At 38.4% G+C, this 12,723-nt stretch overlaps 1 protein-coding gene across 6 annotated transcripts in view; it reads left to right on the top strand.

Annotated features, from left to right (window-relative positions):
• Nucleotides 1–12,723, top strand: part of EMC2 (ER membrane protein complex subunit 2) — a 617,592-nt gene that overhangs the window by 534,386 nt on the left and 70,483 nt on the right. The window contains exons 19-21 of one of the 6 annotated variants that reach the window (XR_013824676.1): nucleotides 1,298–1,412; nucleotides 5,044–5,186; nucleotides 6,473–6,896. The exons of 4 other annotated variants lie outside the window; for them this stretch is intronic. The gene's annotated coding sequence lies outside the window, so the exon portion shown is untranslated. Of the gene's footprint in view, nucleotides 1–1,297; nucleotides 1,413–5,043; nucleotides 5,473–6,472; nucleotides 6,897–12,723 lie in introns of those variants that run through there. One more of the 6 variants, XR_013824677.1, reaches the window with a different exon arrangement.

Here is a 12,723-nt window from a genome sequence, read left to right as displayed (position 1 = left end):
AGAGGCCCGCGTACCGCAAAAAAAAAAAAAAAAAAAAAAAAAGTCCAAGTGCTTAACTTCCAAGTTTTTGTTTTCAATGATGGAAGAGCAGTGTAACATAAAGGAAATACCACTGGCTTGGAATTAGAAGACATAGATTCAAATTACAGCTCTAACATTGACTAGTTTCATTATTTTGATCAAGTTAATATCCTTTCTCAGTAATAATTTCTTCCATCTATAAAATGGGAACAATATCATTTACTTAGAGGTGTTTAAAGTATTAAATAAATGTACGTGTGTGACTTTCCAAGTACAAAACCTGATACAGAGTAGGGGTTCAATAAGCCTTAGTACTGGAAATTTGCTAGGGAATGAGTTACATGATCCAGGGTGAGAGAGGGAAGAAAAACAAGGGGAATGGGATAAAGATAAGAAAGTCTACATTATAGAATTGTCCAGAAGAAATGCTCATCAGACATGTAGAACACAAATATGTTTTCCCTCCTCCTGCCCAAACTGAGACCTCCTGCTATGTCACAAAAACAGGCTAACAGGATAATTTGAATTGGCACGGATCTCTTGACAAGTGTTGGGATTCTCTGAACACTTGAGGCCCAGAAGGTAATCCAGAGTGCTTGAAAATATTTCTGTCAGAACAAGAGCGAGTAATTTCTTACTCATGCCTGACATCTTGGCAAATTGCATAATACATTGTGCTAATCTAGAGGATGAGCCTTTTGAATAATAACTCTTGTTCTCATGACAGTTCAATACAGCTACATCCAAAAGTAGTATCAGAAGGTTGTATAAGTGCTTCCTGTAAGTTAAATGTGATTAAATCCCAGACTTTCTACATTATAAATGGTGTTTCTTGATGTTCCTTAAAACTAAAATATACAAAGAGAATAAAATCCTATGTACCTGGTCTTGTGGTGAAGGCCCCTAAACATTGTCTCTGCAGCCTCCAGCTTCTCCCATCTTCTTCACTGTGAGGGAGATGGTCAGCAATGGGAGACGACTTGGAGGGCATCCCTCTCCTTGAAGAGGGTGGGAAAGAGGGCTTCCAAAGGCCTTTTCCTTGCCTCTGATTCCCTGATCCCTGGCACTTTTCCCTTTAATACATTCTTCTGACCTTTAGCATCTGCTGCATAATGTTTGGACTCTGAAATTTTACTACCCATTTTTCTGTTTGGAAGTTGCTGTATTTAGTTTAAATGTTGAATTTATTCTCTGTATGCAAGTTCTAGAGCTCTAGGCCATGAACATTTTCAAAATAAATCATCTCGATAATAAACGTGAATAATTTCCATTGTAGGTAATGATCTGTGTGGCTGAGGGCTGCCAAGCTGAGCCCCAGATCAACCTCTGGAACTGTTTTGAAGACCTAATATGTACAGTGGCATTACTGGTACTGATCCCAGCCATATGAGGTCAGTGTTTCAATTTTCCTTGTCAGCAGCTTCTTTGGCAGGACAAAGTATGCAAGGTTTGCCAAAGCTAACATATCAGGTAGCTGGGCCTCCAAACAGATGTGTTCCCGTTTCCTGTTCTTCTCTCTTTGTCTTTCATTGGCAATTTCTATATGTGTACCAAGCCAAATTGTGATACTTACTCGGATGTGCTCAAAACCCATTGTAGTCCTTGGCCATATGTGACTGAACTTGAGAGTGGAATCTGGCCCATAGTTTGAAGTGGTTGGAAAAATTTAAGGCTCCTTATCCTATGCCTGAATTATCAGTTTAATCTTTTCTAGTGTTATCAGGGAAGCTGAGAGTTAGGGGAGAAAAGGTAGTGGAAATGAGCATTACCTGAACTACCTAAAGTTTTGCAAAGACCTAGATTCATGATATCTAAAGTTTTAGTCCATGCACCAGCTAAATGGCTGCATCAAAATTACCTGATATGGGGCTTCCCTGGTGGTGCAGTGGTTGAGAGTCCGCCTGCCGATGCAGGGCACACGGGTTCGTGCCCCGGTCCGGGAAGATCCCACATGCCACGGAGCGGCTGGGTCTGTGAGCCATGGCTGCTGAGCCTGTGCGTCCGGAGCCTGTGCTCCACAATGGGAGAGGCCACAAGAGTGAGAGGTCTGCGTACCGCAAAAAAAAAAAAAATTACCTGATATGGTTGCTAACAACACTAATTTCCTGACCCTTCAGCAAACCTACAGAATCAGATTTTCCAGTGGTGGGACCCTGGAATCTGTACATTATTTAAGCTTTAGATTATCAGCCAGGTTTAGGATTCGCTGAGAAGGTTCTCTTTGACCCAAAGCATTCCTAAAATGTCTAAACCTGGCTTAGGTTATCACTGATCTGGATCTTTCCCAGGGCTCAGTTTTCATCTATAGCAGGGTTATAGCACCACAGTAGATCTTTAAATCTTCCCAGTTTGTCCCAGGACTAGCGTCAACTCCTGGAGAAGAAAAAGGCCTAAATGGGAAATGGAACAACTCATCACTGAGCACCTGTTACCTACCAGGTTCTATTTGAGGGTTTTCCATGTGTAACATGGGAAAATATCATTTGTGATTTATAATCCTCTTCTACTTTCTGAAGAAGATACACCCCAGTGACTGGAGAGCCCCTTGTATACAGAAAAAAAGAAAGAAAGAAAGAAAAAAAAATGATGCATAGGGGACAGATGTTTGAAGGGAATAGAAAAAAGTTAAATTGAACTGCATGAGAAGGAGTGAAAGGGAGTGAGACGGGAGCATCAGATCCAGGAGGGGAGAGACTGTAGCCTGGCAAGTTAGGCCCTGGAGGATAAGAGGAGAGAGAGAGATCTGAGACTGAGAACTGGTCTATGTATAATTAGAATATAGACTAAGCTGCTCTAACAAGAAGACCTCAAAATATAATGGCTTAAATGAGGTGGTTTATTTTGCTACCACTTAATAGTTCAGGGATGAATAGTTGTAGTTTCTAAGGTGGTTTGGGTTGTCAGTATTCTTTAGGTCACAGGAAATAGGAAAGAGAGTCCAAGACAAGCAGCTTTAACTCTGAGAAGATGACCCAGGTATTGCACATATCATTGCTGTTCATACCCCACAGGCTTGGCTTGGTTACTTAGTCACACCTGGATGCAAATGAGGCCAAAATTATACAATCTCTAGCTGGGCAGCTGTGTTCTCAACTGAAAGTTGGAGGCTTCTGTTGCTAAAAGGAAGAAGGGATGTATGGATATAATATTACAGTTAGCAGTCTCTACCCACTCAGCGGAAGATAACTAGTAACTGCGAGTTTTGGAGTGACATGCTACGTCCTGTACCACATGAATGCCCACCTCAACTGTACCCCCAAATCTTTAGTAAAATACACATTGTTCACTGACATCTGGAGTGGTTTCTCTCTAGTGAATGTAAAGAGTGAAGTTTTGCTTCACAGTTGGCACGCTGGTGAAAACAAGATTCCACCCAGGGAGAGAGACAAATGAGTTGCATATGTATCATCTTGAATGGTCTGCACAACAGCCCCATCAAGGAGCTAGCACCAGCTCTTTATTAGAAGAGAAAATAGAGGCTCAAAATGTAAAAAAAGGCAACTGGCAGCCCCACGCCTAGGAAGTGGCAAAGTCAGGATTCCACAGCTGCATGCCTGATTCCAAAGCCCTCCCACCACGGCATTGTGCTCATTTTGTTTGCTCCAGACTCTACCTCCTGAGCAAAGGCAGGAAGCCTCACTGGGCCCAAGGATGCGGGTTATTTCACTCTGCTCCTTTGTACATCTAATCTCCCTTTGTGTTTTCCCCGAAAACAAAAGAATTAAGAATCCATTAATTACGAATTAAGAATCCATTAATTACGAATTAAGAATCCATTCATTCTTACCTTTGTTTAATGTAGTGTTTCCAAAACTTTTTTGACCACAGAAGTCTTAAGAAAAAAAAATACTATTAATATCCTACCCCTCACTCCCAACCTACCATATGTTTTTTATTTAATGATCAAGGGATCTTTTTTAAAGCATAAATCAAATTATGTCTCACACACACACACACACACACACACACACACACACACACATACACACTCAAATATCTCCAGTGGCTTCACATCAACTCAGCATGGAAATCAGAGTTCTGACTGAGGTCCACAAAGTCCTGCACAATCTGGTCTCTCGCCTCCACCAACACCTGCCTCACATATGCCTCCCTGGGCCACACTGACCACCTTGTCTCTGGAATATGTCAACCACTCTTTTGCCTTAGGACCCTTCCCATTGCTATTCTTCTGCCTGTGCTGCTCTTCCCCAGATATTTCTATGCCTTTCACATTCACCCTGTTCTGATTGCTACTCAGGTATCACTTTCTCAGAAAGTTTTTACCTTTCTATTAATATATAAAACATCGCAGCTAAAACAATAAGCTCCTTCTCTGTCCTTCAGACCCTTACCTCATCTTATTTTTTTTTCATAGTACTATTCACTACGTGAAAATGTAGAATTATTCGTTTATTTGCTTATTTCACCTCTGCCCTACTAGATGTGAGCATAGATCTTTTCTGTTTTGCTTGCATCTTTACCCCCCATAACTATCCCTGACACATAGCAGGTGCTCAATAAATAAAGACTGAATGAATGAATATCCCATCAGATCAGCATCTAATGGAATACATTCAGGAATTGTTGGTTCTCATAATGCAAAACAGCCGATAGATTTGATTAAGTCAAAGAACCAACTAAATTCAAACAAGCAAGAAAAGAAGAATTCATAAAACTAGTTATTTAGTTAATAAAAAACAATCCAGAAAAAAATCTTTTGGCTAATCTTTTTTACTATGTGAAGAACTGTTTCACAAAAAGAGCTTTGGGCTTCCCTGGTGGCACAGTGGTTGAGAGTCCGACTGCCGATGCAGGGGACACGGGTTCGTGCCCCGGTCCGGGAAGATCCCACATGCCGCGGAGCCTGCGCGTCCGGAGCCTGTTGCTCCGCAACGGGAGAGGCCACAACAGTGAGAGGCCTGTGTACCGCAAAAAAAAAAAAAAAAGAGCTTTAATCTCTTTTTGCTGAGATAGATGAGGTTCTAATTCCTTAGAGGATTTGTTTTCCTGCTTTTTTTATAGCTGGGAATTTTTCTGCTCACAAAACCTACCTAAAGTCTGTGAATTACAAGCTGCCTTGATCTCCACTGGAGAATATTCAAAGATTCTAAGACCTTCAGTAAGGAAAGATGCTAAGTACTCTTCTGGCAACCAAAATCTACTAAGTAGGTAAAATGTTGAATTTTGTTATGTTGTCATTTAAGAGGTCTTGCATCAAGAAATCAGTGGTACAATTTCACATTATTTGAATTATGATTCCAACGATCTTATTGTGAACTCAGAGTTCAACTATTATAACCCTTGAAAAATCAGAGAAAAGCAATTTAAAAAAGATGTGTTTCCTTGAATATGCCACAAATTGAGAATGGAGTATTATTCACAGCCATCATCAACATAGTAGGAAATAATTACCATAAATTCAAAAGTGTCACTCACTATCACTGAAAAATTACCTGCTTAAAAGACAAAATAAAGAAACCAGCATTGACAGTTACTACTAAATTCCTCCCCCAGGAAGCTCTAATTTCTAGCTGCCACTAAAAGAGAAAAATGATTACCATACTCTCTTTCTTGCTTGGTAATAGTTTAGAAGTTGATTTTTCAGACAACTTAGGAAAAATTTGATGAAAAGTCTCATTTTTCATAATTATGTAAACTGTACATAGTGAGCAGAAAAGAGGAAAAATCTTTTATGTGTGAGAATGTCATCAGCGGCAGAAGCCTAGGTATGGATGAATGACTTGGATGGATTTGAATCCCAATCAGTCTAAGGACAGAGAATAAAAAGGTTAAGAGGGAATAGAATAAAGCAACAAGATGCTAATTTGGAAGTTTCAGACGAGACCCAGAGAAAGGCTATAAAATAACAATGGCTTACAATGGGCCAGGCTGTGTTCTAAGAACTTTTCATATTATAAAACTCATGATAAAGACATGAGGCAGGAACTTCTATAAAGCCCATTCTTTAGGTGAGGAAACTGAGGCACAAAAAGGCCAAGTAACTTGTTCAATGTCTCACAGCTATTGTCATGGGTCTCAGATTCCAATGTAAACCCAGGCATTCTGGTTTCGAGTGCAGTGCAGGCCAAAAATGTTGCATAAAATACTGAGATAGCTCTAGAGACTGACCATATGCAGAGATTTGCAGGAAACAGCCAGCCAGAAGCTGCTTTTACAACGCTAAAAACAAAGTCTTATTTACAAAAGGGTGATGAAAGAGAGTGCAAGAGAGTGCAGGTGAGAAAGAGGATTTTGTGAGGAAGTTTCTTCGGCAAAATCCATCTTTTGAGCCCCAACCCCTCTTCCTTCAGTAAGATTGATGGGTGGCTCCAGCCCCCTCAAAACAAGTCTAGGGATTGAGAGACGGTTGGGGAGAGGGGTTCAACAAGAACACTCAGAGAGCCATTGTTATTAGGGACACAGTGGACTGAGATCTGACCTTTGTCTCTAGAAATCTGGAAGGCAGCAGAAATAGGCCCAGGACCTGTTTTGACAGTGGGACAAAGGCAAGTTTCTGCAGCTTATTGAAAGTTACTACACTCTTCTCTTAAGGTGGGTCAAAGAATGTGTGATTTTCTTTTCTGTGAAACAGAATGGAGACAGAATCGACTTGGAAAATATATAAATCTGTGTCTGTTTTGTTCATGCTGTTTTCCTAGTACTTAGAATTGTGCTTGTCCTGGTGGCTAGGGCAGATTGTTCAATGAGTATTTACTAATTTTATAAATTATTATTTTACTATAAAATATTATTATTTTATAAATTGTCATGATGAAAGAGGGAGAGAGAATGAGAAGGAAGGGAATGGTCCATTTTGACATCCTAACATTCCTTGCCCTTTCCTGTGGTTGAAGACCCAGATTTTCTTTTAGAAATCTATCCCTCTTCCATGACTTGCAGTGTTCCTTGGTGTTTCACTTAGGGAGCTAAGGATAGATGTGTGACCCAAATTAAGCAAGTCAGACTCTGGTTACTGGTATTAGGATTGTTAAAATAAAATATTGCATGGGACATACTAAAAATTATTGGTTGTTTATCTGAAATTCAAATTTAACTTTGTGTCCAGTGTTTTTATTTGCTAAGTCTGGCAACCCTACCTGTAATTTAAGTCATGGTTACAGATAGAAGCCTGATGGAGTCCAGCTACTCCAGTATCCATTAGTTTTTGCCTCCAAGATTCCCTAGCACTACCCAGGCTCTGTCCTGCCTCAAATCTGGTTATTTAGTTATTCCTCCAATTCTTTGTCTATCCCTACTCTTCTAGCCTTCCAATATATTTAATTTTTTCCTTACCTTTTTTTGTATCAGATATCTAAAGTTGTTTTTTATAGTTTGCAGCAAAAATTCCTGGTTGAAATATCACCAGATATCACCAGCAGAGACACATTGGTGGTCCCATGCTGGAAACAGCCAGGGTTTTGGCCCCCAAAGAATCTTTAAACTGAATTTATTGCCACTAGGATCTAAGATAGGGATGTTTATATTAAAAAATGGAGACTTCTGGCTTCTCCAAAACCTCCAGTCTGGCAATATGGGGCTGCAATCCTACATGGTAACAACTGTCTGGATTGGACTAGTTGTTCGCCTTAAACAGAGCATGTACTTATTTATTTATATTATCTGTCGGACCCTAAGGGTATTTGAGTATGTGATCCATGATATTTATAGTGCCCTCATGTTCCGTGGTTTTTTACTGCTTGCCTGATTCAGTTCAGTTTAACTCAGTAAATCTTTTAACACCTAAAGTCGTTGGCACTAAGGAGAGTGAAATAAGTTATGGTCCAGACCATCAAAGAACTTCTTAGTCTAATGAGGGCTACAGACGCTTCAAAGGAGAATTTCATATGTAAGATAGTGAAAGAAATAATAGAGGTAAGTACAGAGTGGTATGAGAACCCATAAAGAGCATCTCATTCAACCTGGATTACCACGGAAGGTTCTGGAGAAGATGATGCCTCACTGAGTTTAGAAGGATAGAGGAGAAAAGAATTCCTGACAGAAGAGCAGGTTTAATAAAAGGAAGAAGACATGAAGCACCAGGTAGACTATGAATAAGTGCAAGGGCTTTGTTTCGTTTTTTAACAATCGGCAATTTCTGATGCCACAGCCCTATTTTAACCTCTGGCAATCTCTAACTCCTGTTAGACTAAACTTTAGCCCCAATTTCTATCTTTACTCCTTGCTTATAGGTGTTTCCTCAACCTTGACCCACTCTAGGATGTACTTGTTTCTACCAGTGTTGATTTTCCATTCTGTCTTTGTAGTCACCCTCCAGAGAAGTGTGAGTCCCCTCCTTAAAGAAAAAGTTCATGATGCCACTTCCAGGCCAATGGCTTTTCAGGGGAATCAAGCCAGTATGAGTCAAATTCATCTTCTTGATCTACCTGACCCTATCTTCAAAACCAGATGAGGGTTCTATGATTTCTCTCCTGGTAGGCAACAAATCTCTTTTAAAATACCATGCATTTTTTAGTATTAAACTTCATAGATCAGAATCAATAAGATAATGTTACTATAAATTTGCTCCATTTGTTTCTCAACTCTTAGACTCCCCTACTATGATATGGCTGTTCTTAGAAGTATCATGAGGGAAGAGTTTTGTCTTGTTCACTTCTGTATCCACAGTTCTGCAAACAGTAATTGACACATAGTGCTCAATACATACCTATTTAATTAATAAATAAGGTTTGTCATGTACTTCGAAATATATATATATTTGTAGTTCTGCTTGCAAAGCTTTTTAAAATGCAACCAATTCCAATAATCTTTATCAAGCAAATAAAATTAGTATGACTGAATGGTTTAAATACAGACCATAAGCATTCCTTCTTGTTGACATCATCTAAAAGAAAATTTGGTATTGAAATCACAGGCTTACTTTAGAGAAGACAGAGGATCAGTTGCAGAATTATTTTAATCTTTTTGTATGGTGTAGGGATCCAAGCAACTAATATAACTAAATCTTTCTCTTCAAATTGTAAAATATATCAAGTGGTAAGCTGAGAGTTATTTTGTTGTGTTATTTATAAGGTATTTCAAGGAGAGAACCAGATAGACATATTAGCACTTTAGGGAAATAACCTACCCACTTACTTCCCAATAACCTATCTATTTATACCCAATCTTGTTCCAGAAAAGATTGAATGTGGCTTGCAAGGTTACATAAAATACTTAGCACAGATAAAAGCAGAGCAAAAGGAAGAAACAAAGGACATAAAATGCAACCAGGAAGAATACTAAAATGCAAAATGTACATCATGAAGACTCATGATTGCCACAATTGAGTCATAAATGTGACCCTGAGCATTCTATCAAGTTCATGGGAAAATGCAAACCTGATCAGTTCCTCAATGCACATGGTTCATAACTTAGAAACAGCAATTTATCAGGATTAGTACAATGATTATTGTCCTAAGATCAGACAGGCTGTGTTCAATAATGTTCTTATATATTACTTCAGTGTAGGATGTACTGATGATTGCAGTAGAGAACAATTTAATAAATGCAGTTCTAAAAGGAGGGAATACTTCCTGGTGACTTGACTCTCCTTATGTACTTACTTGCCATAATAGGCATGAGTAGCGAAGAATTATAGTGTACATAGCATGCAGTTGCTGGAACAGTCTCTTATGTAGAATATTCCTATTTATTTTTGTTTCCAAATTATCATTTCATTTTTCACACGATATATTTCTAATCATCAAGAACAGAAATAAAATATACTCCTGTATCTTTAACAGTGTCATTCAAGAAAGAACCACCAATAATTTTAACTTATAGGCTTTTATGTTTGCGGCTGTTTAAAGAAAATTATGGTCTTTACCATTTAAAAACTGGGAAATATTCTACTATTTCCTTTCAATTTGTATCAAGTCTGTGGAGTTCAGCACTGCATCAGCCACAGAATTTTAAATATCCTATTGTTACTGTAAGTATTTATGACAAAGAAGCATAAAGATTATATTGTTTGACAAAGTCATGATGACTAAGCAAATAACAGAGTTTTTTAAAAGGGAAAATGTGAAATTTTGCTTTTTGATAGATAACTGTTTCACCTTATAAAAGTAAGGTTAAAAAGAAAATAGCTGGGGCTTCCCTGGTGGCGCAGTGGTTGAGAGTCCGCCTGCCGATGCAGGGGACACGGGTTCCTGCCCTGGTCTGGGAAGATCCCACATGCCGCGGAGCGGCTGGGCCCGTGAGCCATGGCCACTGAGCCTGCGCGTCCGGAGCCTGTGCTCCACAACGGGAAAGGCCACAAAAGTGAGAGGCCCGCCTACAGCAAAAAAAAAAAAAAAAAAAAGAAAAGAAAATAGCTTAGTTTTTAAATCAACCATTGGGAGGGGATGGAAATTTTAAATTCCGATTTAACAAGCATTTGTTGTGCAATGTCTATGTGCTAAGCACTGTACTAAAGGTTTGCACACATGTATAGCACAGTAAGTATCCTAGCAGCAACCCAGTGATGTGGGTGCTATCACTTGTATTTTACAGATAAAAAGCTGAGGCTCTAATGCTAAGGTCAGTAAACTTTTTCTAAAATGGGACAGAGATTAGTTACTTTAGAGATTGTGGGCCGTTAAGTCTGTGTCACAACTACTCAGATCTGCTGCCATAACGTGAAAGCAGCCATAGACAATACTTAAACTAATGGGCGTGGCTGTGTTCCAATAAAACTGTGTCCCCAAAACAGATGGCAGGTGCTTGAACCATAGTTTTCACACTGAAAACATTAGTAACTTGCTCTTGAAGTCACTAGCAACTTGCTCAAGATCACTTAGCTAATAAGTAAGGAAATTTGGAATAAAATTCAGATTTTCTGCTTTGAAGCTCAATATTCTTTTTACTCTCCTATAACTTCTTCAGTACCTAGACACCCATTTTAAAATAGTTATTTGAGGACAAGGTTTATTCAATTGTCTTTAATCTAGCCAAAATAATACCCCAGCAAACTTATTAGAAAAGTATTTTTAAATATTAAATCTATCTATCTATATATATTTTTGTGGGATTAAGAGCAGATTAAACAGTGCAGAAGAAAAAAATCAGTGAACTTGAAAATATAATAACACAACCTTCCAAAATGAGGCAGAGAAAGAAAAACAGGAATGAAAAACAAACAGATGCATAGGACAACATCAAGTAGTCTAACACATTGTAATTGAAGTCCCAGAAAAAGAAGAGAAAGAAGGTGAGACAAAAACATTTGTCTAAGAAATAATAACCAAAAATTTTATAGATGTGTTACAAATTATAAACCTATATTTCCAAGAAAATAAATCCCAAGGAGTGTATGCATAAAGAAAACATGGTAATAAGTAGAAAATCTTAAAAACAGCCAGAGGAAAAACTTATTATATACAGAAGAAGGAAGATAAGAATTACAACAAACTTCTCATCAGAAACTATCCAAGACAGAAGAAAATTTAGTGACATCCTTAAAATACAAAATCCTTTCAACCTAGAATTCTCTCTAGTTTATTCTAGGTAGAATGAACTTGCAACCTAGAATTCTTTACCCAGAAGAAATTTATTTCAGAAATTAACTGGAAATAAAGACCCTTTATCAGACAAGCCAAAATGAAGAGAATTCATTGCTTGCAAACCCATAGTAAAAAAAAAAAAAATTTTGTGAGGTGCTATTAAAGCAGTGCTTAGAGGGAAATTTAGAGCGTCGAATGTTAAATTTTATCAAGTAGGAATGGTCTAAAGTCAATGATCTGTGATCTATTCCACATTGAGAAATAGAAAAAAAAAGAGCAAATTAAATCAAGCACAAGAAGGAAAATTATAAAGATAAGAATAGAAATCAATGAAATAGAAAACAGAAAAGTTAATACAGAATATCAGTAAAACCAAAAGCTGATTGTTGGATGAGAAAAATAAGTTGGATAGACCTCTAGACCACAAATGTGGGAGCTAGATATTTTAGTCCTCTTGTCACAAATGAAGAAACCGAGTCTTAGACTGAAGAATTAATGTTCTTGTGGTCATTTACCCATTAAGTGATGGGGTCTTAACTCAAACCCAAGTCTGAGTCTCAATTCCATTTTATTTTCAATAAGTCAGCAATAAATAAGTAGATTATGGACTACAGGGTGGTATGGACAGACAAGTTTTCCCTCCTATTTTCCCTCACACTTAAATGAATGACCAAGCACTAAAAATGAAAATGAAATACTTTTAGTATCTGAAGTTAGACACACTAGCATGGATTACTATTTAGCAGAGAGTAACAGTATTAGTCCATTCCAGAGTCAGGGCATATGGTTGTACAATGGAGGACTCCAGTCAGCGCTGTTCACACTATGGTCTACGTGAATGGTTCCCCTGCAGTTGTGCAGCAGGGCACCTTCACAGCCATACCTGGTGGCTGCTCTGGTTCATTCATTAATTAAACAAATATTTATTGAGTGTCTGGTATGTGCTAAGCTCTGGGCTACGTTCTGAAGACACAGAGATTAGTAGGGGTCTTAAAGTTTAGTGGGGAAAATGGGCAAAGGGACAGAAAATGGCAGTACATTATAGTGAGAGCAATAACGCTTAGGAGAGACTTCTAACTCAGAGAGTAGATGAATATCTGGGATTTGGCTCTATTCTGTCTCCGACTTTGGCTTTTTACTCCTCAACATCAACCCAGGGTTTCTGCTCCACAAAAGTTTTAGTGCACGGATGGTCAAGGCAGGAATGGTTCCTTTTCAGGAA

Source organism: Stenella coeruleoalba (genome assembly GCF_951394435.1).
Source record: "Stenella coeruleoalba genome assembly, chromosome: 17".
NCBI lineage: Eukaryota > Metazoa > Chordata > Mammalia > Artiodactyla > Delphinidae > Stenella > Stenella coeruleoalba.
This window is presented reverse-complemented; position numbering and strand designations above follow the sequence as displayed.